Consider the following 17023-nt stretch of genomic DNA (forward strand, 5'->3'; position numbering starts at 1 on the left):
ACAAATTTTTTTAAGATTACTCTGAATCTTTTGCCAAATGGTAGACAAAGACGAGGAAAATCTCTCCTCCTCAGGTAAACCAGAAAGAGCCCCTCCCGAGAATGTCCCAAACTGCGGATGGAACCCATATGCACCAAAGAATGGTGACTTATCAGAAGATTCCTGACGACGGTTGTTCAGAGCAAACTCAGCAAGAGGGAGAAATGAACACCAATCCTCCTGGTTCTCTGCCACAAAAGAGCGCAAATATGTCTCCAGATTCTGATTGAGGCTCTCAGTCTGACCATTCGACTGCGGGTGAAAAGCAGAAGAGAAGGACAGCCGAACCCCCAGGCGAGAACAGAAAGCCTTTCAGAACCTGGACACAAACTGCGTGCCTCTATCGGAAACAATATCAGAGGGAATGCCGTGCAATTTAACAATATGGTCGACAAAAGCTTGCGCCAACGTTTTAGCATTGGGTAAACCAGGGAAAGGTACGAAATGAGCCATCTTGCTAAAACGGTCCACCACCACCAGGATCACCGACTTCCCCGAGGAACGAGGAAGATCCGTGATAAAGTCCATGGACAGGTGTGTCCAAGGACGGGAAGGTATGGGTATCGGGAGAAGGGAACCTGAAGGCCGTGAACGAGGGACCTTAGCGCGAGCGCACGTCTCACAAGCAGCCACAAAACCTCCACCGACTTACGAAGAGCCGGCCACCAAAATCTCCGAGCAATGAGATCTACCATGGCTCTACTCCCGGGGTGACCAGCAAGAACCGTATCATGATGCTCCTTAAAGAGTTTGTGACGTAGCTCAGGAGGCACGAACAACTTCCCAGAAGGACAACGGGCAGGTGCCTCAGTCTGGGCAGCCTGGACCTCGGCCTCCAAATCGGAATATAGAGCAGAAACAACTACCCCCTCCGCCAAAATGGGACCCGGGTCCTCGGAGTTTCCTCCTCCCGGAAAACAGCGAGAGAGAGCATCAGCCTTCACATTTTTTATCCCAGGTCGGAATGTAACAACAAAATTGAATCTGGAGAAGAACAGAGACCATCTGGCCTGTCTCGGATTCATACGCCTGGCCGACTCCAAGTATGCCAGATTCTTATGGTCGGTAAAAACGGTGATAGGGTGCCTGGCCCCCTCCAACCAATGGCGCCATTCCTCGAAAGCCAACTTGATGGCCAACAACTCCCTATCTCCCACATCATAGTTTCTCTCTGCCGGAGAGAGTTTTTTAGAGAAAAAGGCACAGGGTCGCCATTTGGCAGGAGAAGGGCCCTGGGACAAAACCGCACCCACACCCACCTCGGAAGCATCCACCTCAACAATAAAAGGTAAGGAAACATCGGGATGCACCAAGACGGGAGCAGACGCAAAACTCTCTTTAATCTTAGAAAAGGCTGCAAGCGCCTCCTCCGACCAAGAGGAAAAATCCGCCCCCTTTTTTGTCATGTCAGTGAGGGGTTTGACAACAGAGGAATAATTCAAAATGAACTTTCTGTAATAGTTCACAAAACCCAGAAAGCGCATCAATGCCTTCTGATTCTCAGGAAGCTCCCACTCAAGTACAGCACGGACCTTCTCCGGATCCATGCGAAAACCAGAAGCAGAGAGGAGAAAACCCAGAAATTGAATCTCCGATACCATAAAAAGACATTTCTCCAGCTTGGCGTACAATTTATTTTCCCGCAGAATCTGCAGAACCTGAAAAAGATGATCCTGATGGGTCTGAACATCAGGGGAAAAAATCAAAATATCATCAAGATACACCAATACAAATTTCCCCATTAAATGGTAGAAAATACTATTAACAAAATGCTGAAAGATGGCCGGAGCATTCATCAGGCCGAAAGGCATAACGAGATTCTCGAAATGCCCGTTAGGGGTATTAAAGGCCGTTTTCCATTCATCCCCCTCTCTGACCCTGACCAGGTTGTACGCGCCTCTCAAATCCAATTTGGAAAACACCTTGGCCCCAACAATTTGGTTGAAGAGCTCCGGGATCAGAGGAAGGGGATAGGGATCGCGAATCGTGATACGGTTCAGCTCCCTAAAATCTAGGCAAGGTCTCAGAGAGCCATCTTTTTTTTTAACAAAAAAAAAACCCGCGGCCACAGGTGACTTTGAGGGACGAATATGCCCCTTCTCGAGACTCTCGGAGATATAAGTTTGCATTGCGATTCTTTCCGGTTGTGAGAGATTGTAGAGGCGTGCTTTTGGCAGCTTGGCGCCGGGAATGAGGTTAATGGGACAGTCAAACTCCCGGTGAGGAGGTAGCTCCTGAACACCGCTCTCGGAAAACACGTCCGAGAAATCAGAGAGAAATGATGGCACAGTTTTAGTAGACACCTCTGCAAAAGTCGCTGTGAGACAATTCTCTCTACAAAAGTCACTCCACTCATTTATTTGCCTTCCTTGCCAATCAATAGTGGGGTTATGTCTAGTGAGCCAGGGTAACCCCAAAACTAGAGGAGAAGGCAATCCGTTAAGGACAAAACAAGATATATCCTCCACATGAGTGTCACCTACAGCTAGCCGGATATTGTGAACAATGCCCTTCAGAGATCTCTGTGAGAGTGGAGCAGAGTCAATAGCAAAAACAGGTATATACTTTTTTAATGTGCAAACCTGAAAACCATGCATGGCTACAAATTGAGTGTCAATAAGATTGACGGCCGCTCCACTATCGACAAAAATCTCACAAGAAATGACTTTGCTCTCTAGCGCCACCCTGGCAGACAGGAGAAAACGGGAACTGCAGGTCAGAGGAAAAGCATCAATTCCTACATCAACTTTGCCCAAAGTAGCAGATGAAGCAGAACTTCATGATTTACCTTTTGAGGTTTTTCTCTTATTATCGCTCTTAGTACAGTTCAAGAATCTCCTAGACGGACAAACATTTGCCAAATGACCTATGCCCCCACAACAAAAACACACCATACTCTGAGGACTAAATCCTCTTTTATCAGGGGCAAGTCTACCTAGCTGCATGGGCTCCTCCTCAGAGGGGAGCGAGACAGGATGAGGCCCCTGCACACTGAATGAGTCCGCACCACTGCCCCTAGACTGACAATTGAATGATTATGTACTCTGCACACCTTGGGTCCAGTGTGGGTGCCTGTGAGAGTGGTTTAGACAATATAGGTTAAATATCCACGGCACTCCAAAAAGTTTTTTTGCAAGAATAATTTCATTTAATTCTTAATAAACAGAATGCTGTTAACCACCTCCGGACCGCTGTACGCACAGACGCGTCCTGGAGGTGGTTGATTCATTCCTCCTGGACGCGCCGGCGCGTCCTCTCGCGAGACGCGAGATTTCCTGTGAACGCGCGCACACAGGCGCGCGCGCTCACAGGAACGGAAGGTAAGAGAGTTGATCTCCAGCCTGCCAGCGGCGATCGTTCGCTGGCAGGCTGGAGATGTGTTTTTTTTAACCCCTAACAAGTATATTAGACGCTGTTTTGATAACAGCGTCTAATATACCTGCTACCTGGTCCTCTGGTGGTCCCCTTTGTTTGGATCGACCACCAGAGGACACAGGTAGCTCAGTAAAGTAGCACCAAGCACCACTACACTACACTACACCCCCCCCCCCCGTCACTTATTAACCCCTTATTAGCCCCTGATCACCCCTGATCACCCCATATAGACTCCCTGATCACCCCCCTGTCATTGATCACCCCCCTGTCATTGATCACCCCCCTGTCATTGATCACCCCCCTGTAAAGCTCCATTCAGACGTCCGCATGATTTTTACGGATCCACTGATAGATGGATCGGATCCGCAAAACGCATCCGGACGTCTGAATGAAGCCTTACAGGGGCGTGATCAATGACTGTGGTGATCACCCCATATAGACTCCCTGATCACCCCCCTGTCATTGATTACCCCCCTGTCATTGATCACCCCCCTGTAAAGCTCCATTCAGACGTCCGCATGATTTTTACGGATCCACTGATAGATGGATCGGATCCGCAAAACGCATCCAGACATCTGAATGAAGCCTTACAGGGGCATGATCAATGACTGTGGTGATCACCCCATATAGACTCCCTGATCACCCCCCTGTCATTGATTACCCCCCTGTAAAGCTCCATTCAGATGTCCGCATGATTTTTACGAATGCACTGATAGATGGATCGGATCCGCAAAACGCATCCGGACGTCTGAATGAAGCCTTACAGGGGCATGATCAATGACTGTGGTTATCACCCCATATAGACTCCCTGATCACCCCCCTGTCATTAATTACACCCCTGTCATTGATCACCCCCCGGTAAAGCTCCATTCAGATGTCCGCATGATTTTTACGGATGCACTGATAGATGGATCGGATCCGCAAAACGCATCCGGACGTCTGAATGAAGCCTTACAGGGGCATGATCAATGACTGTGGTTATCACCCCATATAGACTCCCTGATCACCCCCCTGTCATTGATTACACCCCTGTCATTGATCAACCCCCTGTAAAGCTCCATTCAGATGTCCGCATGATTTTTACGGATGCACTGATAGATGGATCGGATCCGCAAAACGCATCCAGACGTCTGAATGAAGCCTTACAGGGGCATGATCAATGACTGTGGTTATCACCCCATATAGACTCCCTGATCACCCCCCTGTCATTGATTACCCCCCTGTAAAGCTCCATTCAGATGTCCGCATGATTTTTACGGATGCACTGATAGATGGATCGGATCCGCAAAACGCATCCGGACGTCTGAATGAAGCCTTACAGGGGCATGATCAATGACTGTGGTTATCACCCCATATAGACTCCCTGATCACCCCCCTGTCATTGATCACCCCCCTGTAAAGCTCCATTCAGATGTCCGCATGATTTTTACGGATGCACTGATAGATGGATCGGATCCGCAAAACGCATACGGACGTCTGAATGAAGCCTTACAGGGGCATGATCAATGACTGTGGTTATCACCCCATATAGACTCCCTGATCACCCCCCTGTCATTGATTACACCCCTGTCATTGATCAACCCCCTGTAAAGCTCCATTCAGATGTCCGCATGATTTTTACGGATGCACTGATAGATGGATCGGATCCGCAAAACGCATCCGGACGTCTGAATGAAGCCTTACAGGGGCGTGATCAATGACTGTGGTGATCACCCCATATAGACTCCCTGATCACCCCCCTGTCATTGATTACCCCCCTGTCATTGATCACCCCCCTGTAAAGCTCCATTCAGACGTCCGCATGATTTTTACGGATCCACTGATAGATGGATCGGATCCGCAAAACGCATCCGGACGTCTGAATGAAGCCTTACAGGGGCATGATCAATGACTGTGGTGATCACCCCATATAGACTCCCTGATCACCCCCCTGTCATTGATTACCCCCCTGTAAAGCTCCATTCAGATGTCCGCATGATTTTTACGGATGCACTGATAGATGGATCGGATCCGCAAAACGCATCCGGACGTCTGAATGAAGCCTTACAGGGGCGTGATCAATGACTGTGGTGATCACCCCATATAGACTCCCTGATCACCCCCCTGTTATTGATTACCCCCCTGTCATTGATCACCCCCCTGTAAAGCTCCATTCAGACGTCCGCATGATTTTTACGGATCCACTGATAGATGGATCGGATCCGCAAAACGCATCCGGACGTCTGAATGAAGCCTTACAGGGGCATGATCAATGACTGTGGTGATCACCCCATATAGACTCCCTGATCACCCCCCTGTCATTGATTACCCCCCTGTAAAGCTCCATTCAGATGTCCGCATGATTTTTACGGATGCACTGATAGATGGATCGGATCCGCAAAACGCATCCGGACGTCTGAATGAAGCCTTACACGGGCGTGATCAATGACTGTGGTTATCACCCCATATAGACTCCCTGATCACCCCCCTGTCATTGATTACCCCCCTGTAAAGCTCCATTCAGATGTCCGCATGATTTTTACGGATGCACTGATAGATGGATCGGATCCGCAAAACGCATCCGGACGTCTGAATGAAGCCTTACAGGGGCATGATCAATGACTGTGGTTATCACCCCATATAGACTCCCTGATCACCCCCCTGTCATTGATCACCCCCCTGTCATTGATCACCCCCCCCCCTGTCATTGATCACCCCCCCTGTCATTGATCACCCCCCTGTCATTGATCACCCCCCTGTCATTGATCACCCCCCTGTAAGGCTCCATTCAGACATTTTTTTGGCCCAAGTTAGCGGAATTATATTTTTTTTTTCTTACAAAGTCTCATATTCCACTAACTTGTGTCAAAAAATAAAATCTCACATGAACTCACCATACCCCTCACGGAATCCAAATGCGTAAAATTTTTTAGACATTTATATTCCAGACTTCTTCTCACGCTTTAGGGCCCCTAGAATGCCAGGGCAGTATAAATACCCCACATGTGACCCCATTTCGGAAAGAAGACACCCCCAGGTATTCCGTGAGGGGCATATTGAGTCCATGAAAGATTGAAATTTTTGTCCCAAGTTAGCGGAACGGGAGACTTTGTGAGAAAAAAATTAAAAATATCAATTTCCGCTAACTTGTGCCAAAAAAAAAAAAATTCTATGAACTCGCCATGCCCCTCATTGAATACCTTGGGGTGTCTTCTTTCCAAAATGGGGTCACATGTGGGGTATTTATACTGCCCTGGCATTCTAGGGGCCCCAAAGCGTGAGAAGAAGTCTGGTATCCAAATGTCTAAAAATGCCCTCCTAAAAGGAATTTGGGCACCTTTGCGCATCTAGGCTGCAAAAAAGTGTCACACATCTGGTATCGCCGTACTCAGGAGAAGTTGGGGAATGTGTTTTGGGGTGTCATTTTACATATACCCATGCTGGGTGAGAGAAATATCTTGGTCAAATGCCAACTTTGTATAAAAAAATGGGAAAAGTTGTCTTTTGTCAAGATATTTCTCTCACCCAGCAAGGGTATATGTAAAATGACACCCCAAAACACATTCCTCAACTTCTCCTGAATACGGCGATACCACATGTGTGACACTTTTTTGCAGCCTAGGTGGGCAAAGGGGCCCATATTCCAAAGAGCACCTTTAGGATTTCACAGGTCATTTACCTACTTACCACATATTAGGGCCCCTGGAAAATGCCAGGGCAGTATAACTACCCCACAAGTGACCCCATTTTGGAAAGAAGACACCCCAAGGTATTCCGTGAGGGGCATGGCGAGTTCCTAGAATTTTTTATTTTTTGTCACAAGTTAGCGGAATATGATGATTTTTTTTTTTTTTTTCATACAAAGTCTCATATTCCACTAACTTGTGACAAAAAATAAAAACTTCCATAAACTCACTATGCCCATCAGCGAATACCTTGGGGTCTCTTCTTTCCAAAATGGGGTCACTTGTGGGGTAGTTATACTGCCCTGGAATTCTAGGGGCCCAAATGTGTGGTAAGGAGTTTGAAATCAAATTCTGTAAAAAATGACCTGTGAAATCCGAAAGGTGCTCTTTGGAATATGGGCCCCTTTGCCCACCTAGGCTGCAAAAAAGTGTCACACATCTGGTATCTCCGTACTCAGGAGAAGTTGGGGAATGTGTTTTGGGGTGTCATTTTACATATACCCATGCTGGGTGAGAGAAATATCTTGGCAAAAGACAACTTTTCCCATTTTTTTATACAAAGTTGGCATTTGACCAAGATATTTATCTCACCCAGCATGGGTATATGTAAAAAGACACCCCAAAACACATTCCTCAACTTCTCCTGAGTACGGAGATACCAGATGTGTGACACTTTTTTGCAGCCTAGGTGGGCAAAGGGGCCCATATTCCAAAGAGCACCTTTCGGATTTCACAGGTCATTTTTTAGAGAATTTGATTTCAAACTCCTTACCACACATTTGGGCCCCTAGAATGCCAGGGCAGTATAACTACCCCACAAGTGACCCCATTTTGGAAAGAAGAGACCCCAAGGTATTCGCTGATGGGCATAGTGAGTTCATGGAAGTTTTTATTTTTTGTCACAAGTTAGTGGAATATGAGACTTTGTATCAAAAAAATAAATAAAATAAAAAATCATCATTTTCCACTAACTTGTGACAAAAAATAAAAAATTCTAGGAACTTGCCATGCCCCTCACGGAATACCTTGGGGTGTCTTCTTTCCAAAATGGGGTCACTTGTGGGGTAGTTATACTGCCCTGGCATTCTAGGGGCCCAAATGTGTGGTAAGGAGTTTGAAATCAAATTCTGTAAAAAATGACCAGTGAAATCCGAAAGGTGCTCTTTGGAATATGGGCCCCTTTGCCCACCTAGGCTGCAAAAAAGTGTCACACATCTGGTATCTCCGTACTCAGGAGAAGTTGGGGAATGTGTTTTGGGGTGTCATTTTACATATACCCATGCTGGGTGAGAGAAATATCTTGGCAAAAGACAACTTTTCCCATTTTTTTATACAAAGTTGGCATTTGACCAAGATATTTCTCTCACCCAGCATGGGTATATATAAAATGACACCCCAAAACACATTCCCCACCTTCTCCTGAGTACGGAGATACCAGATGTGTGACACTTTTTTGCAGCCTAGGTGGGCAAAGGGGCCCATATTCCAAAGAGCACCTTTCGGATTTCACAGGTCATTTTTTACAGAATTTGATTTCAAACTCCTTACCACACATTTGGGCCCCTAGAATGCCAGGGCAGTATAACCACCCCACAAGTGACCCCATTTTGGAAAGAAGAGACCCCAAGGTATTTCGTGATGGGCATAGTGAGTTCATAGAAGTTTTTATTTTTTGTCACAAGTTAGTGGAATATGAGACTTTGTAAGAAAAGGAAAAGAAAAAAAAAAAATCATCATTTTCCGCTAACTTGTGACAAAAAATAAAAAGTTCTATGAACTCACTATGCCCATCAGCGAATACCTTAGGGTGTGTACTTTCCGAAATGGGGTCATTTGTGGGGTGTTTGTACTGTCTGGCCATTGTAGAACCTCAGGAAACATGACAGGTGCTCAGAAAGTCAGAGCTGCTTCAAAAAGCGGAAATTCACATTTTTGTACCATAGTTTGTAAACGCTATAACTTTTACCCAAACCATTTTTTTTTTACCCAAACATTTTTTTTTCATCAAAGACATGTAGAACAATAAATTTAGAGCAAAATTTATATATGGATGTCGTTTTTTTTTGCAAAATTTTACAACTGAAAGTGAAAAATGTCATTTTTTTGCAAAAAAATAGTTAAATTTCGATTAATAACAAAAAAAGTAAAAATGTCAGCAGCAATGAAATACCACCAAATGAAAGCTCTATTAGTGAGAAGAAAAGGAGGTAAAATTCATTTGGGTGGTAAGTTGCATGACCGAGCAATAAACGGTGAAAGTAGTGTAGGTCAGAAGTGTAAAAAGTGGCCTGGTCTTTCAGGGTGTTTAAGCACTGGGGGCTGAGGTGGTTAATATACATCCAGTGCAAGTTCATTTACATATAGTAAGTATTTTATGCCATATCAGATAGAAAAAATCCCGAACGTTTCGGTCTGTACGACCTTCTTCAGCGGGGTCTAAAGAGATATATAACATGCATATAATGTAATCATACAGGTTTCTTGAGTATAACGGACATACTGTTGTAAAAAAGAAAAAAATGGGGAAAAAAAGCAGTGTACTAATAAAGGTTTAGTCCTAATAGTAAATCTAAAGAGACAAGGGGGGGAAAAAACAGGGTGAGGGTTAAAAAGCGAAATCCCCAGCATACACAAGAGTGGGGGATGCGATTTCTATGGTACCAAGGTAAAGGTAAGACTGACTTGTTAGGTATAGATAAGTACACTCTATAGTATAGTCGTTCTGTTAGTAGATATAGGATAAAGTCCTGACGTACCTGAAGGCAGAGAGAATAGGCGTGCGCTGGATGTGAATTGTATGTGGATCTGGCGCCCTTTTTGAACTTGTTGGAAGCGTGGGGCGGCGCTCCTGGGTGACGTATGGGCGTCTGTATTAGGTGAACGTATGCGCCGGGATCGAGCCGTCAGGTGGGGCGCTCAGTAGTGACGTAGTCTAGCTATGTTAGGGAGCGAGTATGCGCCCTGTCTGTGTGGTCGAGAGGAGAAGCGTGCGTCCTGACGTCATGTGTGTGCGCGCGCATGCGCATATTGTCTATAGGTACAGTGTGGGCAAGGAAGTGGGCACGGTCGTGATGTGGATACCGAGGGGGTTAAAGAGATAGCAGGCTATTTACATGGGGGAGATGTGATCATGGTATCGTTGATGGGTAGGATTACAAGATAGGATGTGCAATAATCATATTTCTGTGGTAGTTTCTTTGTCCCTCAGCATGATATTTACAATTCTGTGGTAATCATTTAACATATATGATCAAAAAATAATTGTACAATTATTTTTTGATCATATATGTTAAATGATTACCACAGATTACCACATCACGACCGTGCCCACTTCCTTGCCCACACTGTACCTATAGGCAATATGCGCATGCGCGCGCACACACATGACGTCAGGACGCACGCTTCTCCTCTCGGCCACACAGACAGGGCGCATACTCGCTCCCTAACATAGCTAGACTACGTCACTACTGAGCGCCCCACCTGACGGCTCGATCCCGGCGCATACGTTCACCTAATACAGACGCCCATACGTCACCCAGGAGCGCCGCCCCACGCGGCCAACAAGTTCAAAAAGGGCACCAGATCCACATACAATTCACATCCAGCGCACGCCTATTCTCTCTGCCTTCAGGTACGTCAGGACTTTATCCTATATCTACTAACAGAACGACTATACTATAGAGTGTACTGATCTATACCTAACAAGTCAGTCTTACCTTTACCTTGGTACCATAGAAATCGCATCCCCCACTCTTGTGTATGCTGGGGATTTCGCTTTTTTATTAGTACACTGCTTTTTTTCCCCATTTTTTTCTTTTTTACAACAGTATGTCCGTTATACTCAAGAAACCTGTATGATTACATTATATGCATGTTATATATCTCTTTAGACCCCGCTGAAGAAGGTCCTACAGACCGAAACGTTCGGGATTTTTTCTATCTGATATGGCATAAAATACTTACTATATGTAAATGAACTTGCACTGGATGTATATTAACAGCAATCTGTTTATTAAGAATTAAATGAAATTATTCTTGCAAAAAAACTTTTTGGAGTTCCGTGGATATTTAACCTACCTAGACTGACAATGGCTGGACAGAGAGGTCTCGTTTCTTTCTCTTAGACGCCTGTCAAGGCGTACCGCCAATGACTTGGCAGACTCTAAGGACGTTGGTCTCTCATGGAAAGCAAACGCATCTTTCAATCTCTCTGAGAGACCATGACAGAACTGACTCCGGAGTGCAGCATCATTCCAACCCGAATCAGCTGCCCATCTCCGAAATTCAGAACAATAAAGCTCCGCAGACAGTTTGTTCTGGCATAAAACACGTAAGTTAGATTCGGCCAGAGCAACACGATCCGGGTCATCATAAATCTGCCCCAGGGCCACAAAAAATCTTTCCACGGATCGAAGGGAGGGATCCCCTGATGGCAGCGAAAAAGCCCAAGTCTGAGCATTACCCCTGAGCAGGGAGATGACAATCCTCACCCTCTGCTCCTGATTACCAGAGGAGTGGGGACACAAGCAAAAATGGAGTTTGCATGCCTCTCTGAAGCGAACAAAATTCTCACTGCCCCCGGAGAACGTTTCCGGAAGTGAGACCTTTGGCTCGCAACAGACTCCATGAGCCGGAGCAGAGCCCAATGCTTGAAGCTGAGTCATAGATTGACGGAGATCCGCTACTTCCAAAGAAAGACCCTGCATGCGGTCAACCAGGCCAGAAAGCGGATCCATGTCAAAAAAGGACGGTTTTGGTGGATTATAATGTCACGGCTGTATGTGAGCAACAACAGTATACACAGTAAAAGAGCTACTGACCGGACCCAAACTAGGGAGGATAAAGGGTGACCCTTGTCCGACCCTCAAAGCTCTCCCTATTCTGCTAAAGCACATGCCCGGATCCAAATGGCGGAACGAGGCATGCCCACGTGCCTAAGGCTGATGACCACTGTAACCCCTACAATAGTGGAAGGGGCACGGCCACCGGTGCCCTACTCAGTATATGGAGGGAACCATGGCCACCTCAGATCCAGTCAGAAAATAATCAGGTACACAACAATGTCTGTACACTTAGCTGAAGGTGTTGCAGCCGCAGAGAAGACGGATCCAAGGACAGCTGGCAATATCCGGAGTGCTTGCTGCAGCAGAACACAGGTCCAGTGAACTGATAGCTACAAGTGAAGATACTAAAGCAAGAGCTACAACTGAAATGAGAACTATAATCCATGCCCTACAATAGGAGGAGGGGTGATATAAAGAGAGGGAAATCAAACGCATGAGGAACAGCTGGGAGGAAGGAAACCAAAAGTAAACAGAGCAGTGAGAACTCCTCCCAGCTCTAGTAGTGAAATCATCACAGGGGTGGAGAAACAGAGCTGTGAGAACGTCCCAAAGCTCTGGTAGTGACAGGAACTTGACGGACGATCCGCCCACAACAGGTTGGCGGTCTTTTTTGTATTTTGGCGGTCTTTTTGTGTTTGTTTGGCGGTCTTTTGCCACTACCACCAGGGTATAAATACCATGCTATTTCATACAATAAACTATTGCTCCTGATGAAGGTACATGCCTGTCCCGAAACGCGTTGAGCCGGATATCTACCCCAATAAAGTGAACAGAAGCACCCGTGTGTTTGGCTGCCTTCATCTTGTAAAATCCTAGAAGCGATCCAGGCTGGGGGGATGTTTGGTTTACATGTGTATTATGCTTATCCTGGTAAACCACCCCCCTCGTGAAGTGAGTAAGAAGTATACGATACTTTAGTATTTTTATGAAACATGTATCTTTTTATACGTATTTTACCCTTATGTTTCTGCTTGTTCCCTTTATCCATTGACCACACATTGGCTTGTATGATACTACAGCTAACGGTCTCTTAGGCACCTGAGACCCAGTGTAGTACATTGTTGTTTTATGGTACTTTATAATAAACACACACCTTCCTACCGACATAATATGATTGGCGCTCACAACGGGTTTCCAGAAATAGGCGGATTCGAGGGGTTACCCATACCCACCGGTCCCCCCAATTATCCTACACAAGCAGACAAACTAGTCTGCTTGACAAACTCCGAGCAGCCTATCTACCTACTCTTACATCTCCACACTACTCCTCTAAACCCCTGGCGCCTCAAGTTTTTCAGATCAAGTGGAGTCCTTTCCATCAGATCTGACTAACCCTCAAACCTTCTTTCTCCTTTTATACCCTGCAGCATAAGGAGACATTAGAGTGGCCCAGTGGCAGAGTGGGTAGGTGGAGCCAATACCATTACCAGCTAAAGATGGTGGCTGACAGTAGGAGCACCTGGCAGCAGGTGTGGCATCAGGCGAGTGGCAGCATCAGAATAGTAGCTGAAGCAGGTAGCTAGAAGAAACAGGTCTCTTTTCTCAAAGTGTAGGTGTGGCATCATAGATGATCTAGTCTGATGCATCAGGCATTGGTGTTTGAAAATCCTAGCTGATCCACGCCTGATTCATTTTAAAGGTCAGTTTCTCTACATTTTGGGTGGACAGGCGAGTTCTCCTTGGGGTAACTATGGCACCCGCCACACTAAACACCCGCTCTGATGCCACACTGCTGGCCGGGCAGGAAAGCTTGTCCAGGGAAAACTCGGCTAGTTGCGGCCACAAATAGAGTTTGGCTGCCCAGTAGTCCAGTAGATCTTTGTTGTGGGGTGGCAGGGTGCACTCCAAGTATACCACAACCTGCTGGTTCAGGTTCTGCTCTATGTCTACCTGCTGCTGCTAGTGAGTAGTTTCTTCAGTAGGCGGGTAAAGAAAAGTGCTCATCAGCGACTCTAGACTTAAGTTGCTGCTGATAAAGCTGGTACTGCTCCTGCCCCCCAATCTCCCCCCAGCAGCCATGGCAGTGGAATGTGAGTGCAGAGGGCCCCCCCGGTCAGACCTGTGTGAGGATTGGCGATGGCGCACATAGGCAGCGACCAACTGACTACATAGGATGTCTCAATAGTAGTTCAGTTTGTCCTCCCTCTCAGTGGGTGTGAAAAAGGCCCCCATTTTGGACCAGTAGTGAGGGTCTGGTGGAGAGCCAGTAATCATCCCTCAGGCGAATGGTGACAATTCGGCTGTCACTACGCAAGCAAGTGAGCATGCATCGGGCCATTTGTGCAAGTGACTCGGAGGGACTCCCTGCCTCCATCTCCACTGCATACTGCCACTGTGTGTTTGGGTCCTCTGCCTCGTCTTTCTCATCGCCCTGTAGCTCCTCTGGCTCCTCCTGCTCCTCCTCTCCTGTCACCTGTGTATAAAAAACACCCATTTCGCTACACATTTCTTGTGCTCAAATGTCCTCCTCCTATAGTTCAGCCCCCGCAGGGCTTATGTGGCCATGAGATGTAGTCGCCATGTCTCCTGTCCCCTGGCCAGCCAGATTTAGCAGCATCTGTTCCAGGACATGTGGAATGACATTGTTCATCTCGTAGTCCTGTTGACTGACAAATAAAGTGGCCTCCAAAAAGTGCCCGCGCAAATAGCAGGTGTCATGCATGAGCTGCCACTAACTAACATCAAAATTACACAGGGGAGTACCTCTATCCGCCTGTATCATCAAGAAATCGTTTATGGCATTTCTCTGTTCATATAGTCGGTCCAACATATGGAGGGTGGAATTCCAACGGGTGGAAACATCGCATATCAGCCTATGTTTGGGGGATGCCGTTCTGCAGCTCAAGGAGGGTGTGCTTTGCAGTGTACGAGTGGCTGAAGTGCATGCAACGTTTCCTGGCTATTTATAGGATGTCTTGAAAATGGGCAGAAGACTTCAGGAACCACTTTAAAACCAGATTAAACACGTGTGCAATGCAGGGAGCATGGCTCAGCCCTCCTTGATGCAGCACCGACACCATGTTCTTCCCATTGTCGGTTACCATGGTTCCGATTTTGAGTTTTCGAGGAGAAAGCCAGGATTCGATTTCTTGATACAGGACGCGGAGCAGTTACTCCCCTGTGTGACTCTGTTTGCCCAGGCAAACTAGGTGCAGAACAGCATGACACCGCCATGCATGGGGGGCACTGAGGACACGATGGAGGATGAGGAGGCAGAGGCAGACATTGTCGCAGGACCAACGGTGTGAGAACGTGGAGGTCGAAGCGGTGTCACCTGGCCAAGTTGCTGATTTGGCTGGGCAGGAACCACACTTACCCAGTGGGCCATAAAGGACATATATTGTCCTTGACCGTAGTTACAGCTCCACACGTCGGCGCTGCCGTGCACTTTGGCAGACACTGATAGGCTCAAGGACTGGCCAAACTTCTGTTCTACATATCTGTGCAGGGCTGGTACTGTCTTTTTCGCAAAGAAATTATGACTTGGGACTCTCCACCTCGGCTTGGCACAAGCTATCAGTTCTCTGAAAGGTGCAGAGTCCAAGTTACTGCAGCACCAGTAACTTGACCAGTAGCACGTTCAGCTTCTGTGCTGTTGGATAAGTGCATGCATACTGTTGTCTCTTGGCAATCGCTTTGGTGATTGATTGCTGACAGAATGACTGACAATGAGTAGTAGGAGGAGGAGCAGGAGCATCAGGACCAGCAGATGATGGGAAGGACAGACAGCTCCCTTCGGCTGAGGTGGTGGAGCCTTGACTTCATGAAATTGGGTGCGTGCCACTGGGTGATGCAGCGGTTGCGGCGGCAGGCTGGACCACCACTTCGGAGCCACGGTTTTCCCAGGCCACTTTATAGTGACGCTGCATGTGTTGACGCAGAGCCGTGGTGCCAATATTGGCACCCTGGCCACGCTTCACCTTCTGCCCACAGATTCGGCAAATGGCCATGTTCACCTCCTCCGGCAGCTTAACAAAAAACAGCCACACCGCCGAGTAGTTGATTTTATCCCCAACACTCCGCACTGACTGACTGCTACCACCGCTGCCACCGTGAACCCCTGCACCACTACTTTGCTAGCAGGTAGGCTCCTGCGAAGCGGGTGGTCTACCCCAGGCACATTTGTCTCCTGACCTCCCACTGCTGTCACCCTGCTGACTCCCTGCAAGGCTGGTTCTGCCTTTTTGGCAAAGAAATGACGGCTTGGGACTCTCCACTATGGCTCGGCACAAGCCATCATTTGTCTGAAAGGTGCAGAGTCCACCACTTGGAAAAGGAGGGACTGCAGCACCAGCAACTTTGACAGGAGCATGTTCAGCTTCTGCGCGGTTAGATGAGTGCACACATACTGTTGTCTCTTTGCAATCGCTTCGGGAATCGATTGCTGATGGAATGACTGACGAGGAGTAGGAGGGCAAGAAGCAGGAGTAACAGGATCAGTAGATGATGGGAAGGACAGACAGCTCCCTTCAGCTGAGGTGGTGGAGCCTGAAATCAGGTGCGTGCCACTGGGTGATGCAATGGTTGCTGTGGCAGGCTGGACAACCACATAGGAGCCACGGTTCTCCCAGGCCACTTTATGGGGATGCTGCATGTGTTGACGCAGGGCTGTGGTGCCAACATTGGCACCCCGGCCACGCTTTACCTTCTGCCCCCAAATCCGGCAAATGGCCATGCTCACCTCTTCCAGCGGCCTAACAAAAATTTTCCACAGTGCCGAGTATGGAATTTTCCCACCAACACTCTGCACTGACTGCCTGCTACTTGCTACCCCTGCTACTTTCCGGGCCAGTAGGCTCCTGCAGTGGGTATTCTACCCAGGGCATGTTTAGCTCCCGTCCTCCCACTGCTGCCACCCTGCTGACTCACAGCCACGCTGCGACCCTGCTGGCTCAGCCGCTGCCTCACGCGCAAGCTGCCACCCTCTTCTCCTGATGATGAAGCCACTTCTTTACCGGCTGCCAAGTGCGATCGGCTACATCATCATCATCATCATCCACTACTGTCTGCACATCACTGATGTCCCCCTCAACAGCCCCAGGGCCAGGAGCCTGACCGCTCGAAACACCTGTTCCCATGCGACTCTCCTCATCACTACTT

This window comes from Bufo bufo, chromosome 4 (assembly GCF_905171765.1).
Source record: "Bufo bufo chromosome 4, aBufBuf1.1, whole genome shotgun sequence".
Lineage (NCBI taxonomy): Eukaryota > Metazoa > Chordata > Amphibia > Anura > Bufonidae > Bufo > Bufo bufo.